The sequence below is a fragment of the Neophocaena asiaeorientalis genome, unplaced genomic scaffold, assembly GCF_003031525.2.
Source record: "Neophocaena asiaeorientalis asiaeorientalis breed wild unplaced genomic scaffold, Neophocaena_asiaeorientalis_V1.1 scaffold42, whole genome shotgun sequence".
Lineage (NCBI taxonomy): Eukaryota > Metazoa > Chordata > Mammalia > Artiodactyla > Phocoenidae > Neophocaena > Neophocaena asiaeorientalis.
The window spans coordinates 2,189,395-2,195,993 of NW_020172633.1; the positions used below are offsets into that span (position 1 = coordinate 2,189,395).

The window sequence follows — 6,599 nt, forward strand, 5'->3', positions numbered from 1 at the left end:
TCTAGGAGGGTAGGTTGGAGGGGGTTGGCATTAGATCTGCCAAGAGATTGCAGGGATTGAAACAGATGCTGACAGTACCATTTCAAACAAGAGGACACAGGAATGAAGTCTAATTTTTAGGAAGTCTGCCCAATGTAAAAGAAAATATTAACTATGTAAGTCTAATGGAAAAACAGGGATTTTACATAGCATCAAAAATCTAGGTTGTGTTATCAGTTATTGCCTTCCAGGTAAACAGGCCCAAGAAGAAATTTGTACAAGGATAACAAGACTAAAGCTTAGGCTTTGATATAACATCTTAGTCCCTAGAGAGAGTGTTTGGCAACAAGGCAGGTTTTAGTCCTTGTCAGAGGTGAGGTAGAGAATGGGAAGCAAGTTGGCGGTTATTGAGAGCTTAGTACCATATAAATTGTGTTGGATGAAGATAATCAAGACAGCATTTCAAACACGGATTGAGAGAAAGCCCCAGCGAATGAGAGATGAGATCCTCAGGTCTGGAGAGCCAGGAAGAGGCCCCTGGGAGCATTGTGCTTAAAAAACATACAGACGATGCTCCTGGCCAGCCAAGGAAGGAAGGTGAGGGAATGCCAAGCCCTTGCCATGAGCTATTTATGTACTGGAGCCCCTTCTTGACTTAGTCAGAAATAGTTCAGAAACAGTCCAAATTGACCTGCAAGTAGAGTGTCCAATGGAGCCTAGCTCTGGGAGAGTTGGATACAGTAATATAATACTTGCAGCTAATAGTTAGTATCTAATTTTAGTATCTAAAACAATAAAGTTTATACTAGGAATATTAGGACTGTGCTACACCCTGGTTTTAGATGGGCCCATAGATTTTCATTGCTAAGCTGCCCTGCTTGACTCAAGGACTTCCATATTCAATAAGCACACGTCACGTATAGGCTCTATGGCTTAAAATATTTTTATACTATATGTAGTCACCAGCAAAGTGGACCTCCGTTCAATCTTTTCCTTCAATATTAGCCTCTGAGAGAAAGAAAAGAATTACTAGTCCTTTTGGCTTAGCTTATTCACTAAATTTGTAACTAGACAATTTTTTTTTAAGTTTTATTATTGCTCATCGGAATTGTACAGTGTTTCATTTATAAAATAGGTTAAATGCAAATTGTGGGCTGATTTGCAGAATCAAGCTGCCACATACAAGAATGGTTCCTTTGGGAGGAATTCGTATCAGATTCCAAACAAATAATTCAAACCTAAATATAAAAAAAAAATCAACTTATTGGCAGCTTCAAAGTTTCTTACATTTGGTTGTTTTGAAATGCAGCACACCTGCTTGACTCAAATTACTAATACCATACTTATGATTTCGTCTGATGTTTACAGCTGAGTTTACAAATACTATCTGTTCTGTGGAAAGCATTTATAACTCTGGTATTGGTAAAGTGAAATACTATCACCTTAGATGCTTTTGTTGCTCAATCATGCTTTAGTTGACTTCACATATTGCATTTCAGAAAACAAGGTTTGACCTGCAAAATATCAGAATTTCCATAATAACTAAGAATCATAACATACCTTGAAGAAGAATGTATTTGAAAAATAACTTGCCAGTCAATTGAAAGTTTTACATGTAAATGGAAAAGGAGAGAGGAAAGAAATAAATAGCGTTAAATTCAAAACAAAAGACATATTGGAAAAATATGTATTTGACTAAAAATTTAAAGAAGGGCTGTAATGGAAAAGGAGACTAATAGTTTTCAGTAGAATATAGTAGAGAGAAGACTGCTAAGAAGTCTGAATACTGTTTAAAAATCCAAGCAAGTAGAAGCAAGTAGAGAGAATTCCAGTGAGGGTGAAATGAATATGAATGTGGGAGCAAGTTACAAACTAATAGGCTAGAAGCAAGAACATGCATGCTGCTTCCCTAACAGAGAAGAAGCAGAGATAAGATATGACACTGATTGAGGAAATCCACTCTTCAGATATCTGCAGGAGTTCCATTTTTTTGAAAGCAGATAATATGAAAAAATTTTGGCTTGTCAATTTTATCTCTCACAAGCAATGAGAAAATACATATGTACTGTCGGTGTTTAGATTGGAGAAGAGAAGATTCACAGGTCCCATGATGGCTGTCTTTAAATAAAGGAAGATATGTCAGGTGAGAAAGGGATTATTTAGCCTACTATGCAATTCCAGAGACTATAACTAGGACCAATACACAGAAATTCAAGGGGAGTTAAATTTAATTCAAAAACTGCATGAGTTTTAATTAATTTATTCATTATTAATGAGTAGTATAAGCTCATGGAATAGGGTTTTCAGTGAGGAAGTCATGGGTCTCTTTGTGATCTGCAAGTTCAAATAGGTCATCTCTGAGCCTATAGGACATTAACTTTTATTAGAATGGAAGAAAATACTGATAACTTATTTGAGAAGAGTGAGGGTCACAGAGGAGTTGACAGGAGTCAGGAGAAATCCAATATAAGTTGGTACTTGAGAAGATTATGTAGAACTCTCAGTGAGAGGAAAAAAAAAAAGATAATTGTCAATATTGGTTGCTTGAACTCAATAAAGGAAGTGGAGTGAACACCTGGAACTTTAGCTAATGAGGTACTGTTAAAGAAGGCACTTTCAATACAATACTGAGAAGAGGGGTAGCATACAATGATGTTTCTCTGCCCGTTTCCAACCTTTATTGGGGTGGTAGGACCCACCTATGTAAGAATGAGAATTTGAAATGGTAGAGATTAAATGATCTGACTTTAAGCACAAATAAATCAATCTCTGTGAGACTTTGGCAAGGCATTTTCTGGAAATCCTATTCAAGTGATTGTAACTTATCCTTAACAGATATGTCCTCTAGAGATATGCCAACTCCATTCCTTAAAACCAGTTAATGAGAGCTATAAGAATGCTTAGCAATAATCTATTATTTAAACTTAGTAACTATAGCAACTCTATAGTTTTGTGTTTTTTTTTTTTCTCCTCTGGCAGAAACAGGATTGTTCATGATTCACTGGTCATTTTTATTTTTTTGGCTTCGATGTTACTTGCAAGAAATGTTTTACTATTTTGTTCTTTAATCTGATAAAGGTTATCCACATAAAATACAGTAAACACAATATTTTATAGTGAAATGCTGAAAGTATTCCCTTTAAAGTTTTTTGAACAAGAAATGTTACTGTTATTACAACTTTTTTACAATTTGGGGTTTTCAGTGCAGAGAGACAAAGAAAAAAATTATATGCAGTTTGGAAACAAAAAGTCAACAAACAAAAACCTGCCAATAGTTGCAAATCATATCCCTGTGAATGAAGGCAATTTGATAGAACATAAGTAATAAATTACTTGTTAACTTATTAATAATTTATCAAGTTATTAAGACTGCTGAATTTAAGTATAACAGTTTAAAAATGAAAGTATTACATACACATTTACATGAATGTTTAAAATATTAAAAAATAAACCCCATTTTAAATTATAAAAATGAAAGCTGTCTAGGAATTTATCATACAAATTCCTATGCAAAATTTCTTTGAAAATTATTTTTAATCTGATTAAAAATTTTAGAAACGAAATGAGGGATATTTCATAGCTTGAAATATTCAATAATCAAAAATATAAAATCTCTCAAAATTGATCTATAGATGAAATGCAATTCTAATCAAAATCCATTTGTGTGTGTGTGTGTTTACACTGATTATTTTAGCCTAAAGTTTATACATAGTGAAAAGAACCAAGAGTAACTAAGGTAATTTTAAAGAACACATTGGGAGGACTTGCCCTACCAGGTATGAATTTTTATGATAAAGCTCTAGTAACCAAGAGAGTGTGATATTGGTGCAGAAATACACAAACAAATGGAGCACAAATCAGACCTCAGAGATAGACACACAAACACACACACATACACACACATTTTAGATAAGTGGGTCAATGTGGAAAAAGACTATTTATCCTGTTGTGCTGGAATGAGTGATTATCTCTATGTAATAAAGAAGAGGGTGATTAAATTTCTTCTTTATACCATACAGAAATAGAAACTCCATGTGGTTAAAAATCTAAATATGAAAGGAAAATGTATACAATTTTAAGAGACAATATAGGAGAACACTGTCACGACCTCACAAAAAGAAATGTTTTTTAACTGGTAAACAAACAAGAAATCAAAAAGACAAAAATTGCTAAATTCAACTTCCTTAAAGAATTTCTGTGTATTAAAATATACAATAAAAGCAATGTAAAGACATTCCACATTTGCAACACATATAAAGCATTTTCAGGGTATATAAAGAACTTCTATGAATCTATACATGAAAAAATAAAAAATCTAATAGTAATATGGTAAGCATTTTGTACAGGCACTTTGTATTAGAGACTGTCCAGTTGGGCCACAAGTATGTGAGGTATTATTCAGGGAAATGCAGACATAATTATTTTCTTATACATACTTTTTTTTTCATAAAGAGAATGTGAATGATACATTTTCTGAATCAATACATGTTTGAAATTGCCCCATTTCTTCTAGAATTTAATTTTGTAGATAATTAGTCTTCAAGTATTTTTTCTTCATGGATAACCCAATTCTTTAACATGGATGATTATATAATAATTCTTCTTACACTTATAATTTAGAAATGTTACAAGGTGATGACTTATTTGCCAGATACTTAGTGAATTATTTTATGAAAAGATTTGTGTCTTATACTTGGACATTAAAAAAAAATATTCTTCTCTGATTATTTCTTCTTTTTTCTATTCTTTCCATATGGATTCCTATATATAAGATTTCCCAAATTAGTCCTCCCCATCTCTTTCTTTTTTTTTCTTGTTAACTTCTATGTCTTTGTCTTATATTATTCCTTGGAGTTCAGAGAATTTCCTAGGATTCTCTTTTGGTTCAATAATTTGCTTTTCTGCCTTATTCAATGATTATTCACTGCTTTAAAAAAAAAAAAAAGCCTTGCAATCATGATTTGCATTTGCAAGAACTCCCTCATTTTGATATTACTCCATTTTCATAAAAGCCTGCTTTAGATTTACCAATGCAACATGCATTCTACTTTTCTGCAAAAGAATCCTCTTCTTGTAATGACTATTTTTACAAAGCATCATTTGCTCTCAATTCTCATTTTGTCCTATTCTTTTTGTTGCTAAGTGCTTTTATTTCTGGATTTTTCCCCCTTTTCTTCTTACACTTTTATAGAGAGACTTACATGTATTAGCTCTAGTAGAGAGTTGGGACCTTAAACAATATTGTTATTACTGATCAATTCATTTAGTTTTAAGGACAAGTATAAGTATTTAGATACATTGTAAAATCTCTTTTTTTAATGTTAAACATTAAATTTGCTGGAAAATGTTTGGCTTTTGGCAGAGAGAAATAGTTTTGGAGCAGAGAGTTTTTCCTTTTTAGAAACATTCTCTTTAAGTGTACATTGGCAGCGCAAAGACAGATAAAGTAGTGTTCCTCCCTAGGAGGCAACGTGGAATCTACGAATCTCCATGTTTTCCTCAGCTCCACCCAACAAGCTGTTTCTGTGAATCTATTCCCTGACTCCTACAAATTAGGTGTGACTCGGAGGCTCAGATAGGGTCAAATTTACTAGTATGCTCTGTTCTTCAGCCTTCTAAATGTCAGTCTCCACTTTAATAAATAAAATTCTTGTAATTGTAATTTTATCTGTGTGATTGGTTAAGCTTAGCAAGGTTAGAGGAAAGAAGATCAATAAATGAAAAGAACGGTATTTCTATATACTAGAAATGAATAAAATCAGAAGTTGAAATAAAAAATAATGCTTACTTCATCAATACATACAATAAAATTGGAACAATGCAGAGATGATTAGCATGGCCCCTGCACAAGGATGACATGTGAATTCCTGAAGCATCTTTATTTGTAAGGGCAAATACTCTGATTCCATTTATATGAGGTACCTAGAGGAGTCAAATCTATAGAGACAGAAGGTAAAATGGTGGTTTCTCGGGGCTGGAGGGAGGGAGAAGTTATTGTTTAATGGATACAGATTTTCAGTTTGGGAAGATAAAAAACATTCTATAGTTGGAGTGGTGATGGTTGCACCACAATGTGAATGTACTTTAATGACACTGACTTGCACACTTGAAAATGCTTAAAATGGTAAATTTTATGTTATGTATATTTTGTCACAATAAATAATATAAATAATACCCATGTACATTAGCATTAAGAAATATGAACTACTTGGGGATAAATAGCTAAACAACTTTGAAAAGAGAAATGTAAACTCCTAATTTCAAGACTTACTGTAAACCTTCAGTAATTAAGACATTGTGTCCAGATAGCCAAATAGATCAAAGAAATAGAATAGAGTTCAGAAATAGATCATCACACATATGGCCAACTGATTTTCAACAAATGTGCAAAGATAATTCAGTGAAGAAAGCATAGTCATTTTAATTAGTAGTGTCGCAAAAACTTGGATATTCATGTGCAAAAATATGAGCCATACCTCTCAAGATAAACAAGAATAACTCAAAATGGATCACAGATATAAATGTAAAAACTAAAAGTATGAAATTTGTAGAAGAAAATGTAAGATCTTTATGACTTAGAATTAGGCCAGAGTTTCTCCACTTTCTCACTACTGAAATGT

General features: G+C 32.8%; 1 non-coding gene across 1 annotated transcript; it reads left to right on the forward strand.

The window, feature by feature from the left end:
- Positions 1-5,761: 5,761 nt before the first annotated feature.
- Positions 5,762-5,866, forward strand: LOC112395935 (U6 spliceosomal RNA). The gene has a single exon (XR_003002469.1). It is a non-coding gene; the product is annotated as a U6 spliceosomal RNA (small nuclear RNA).
- The last annotated feature ends 733 nt before the right edge of the window (positions 5,867-6,599 follow it).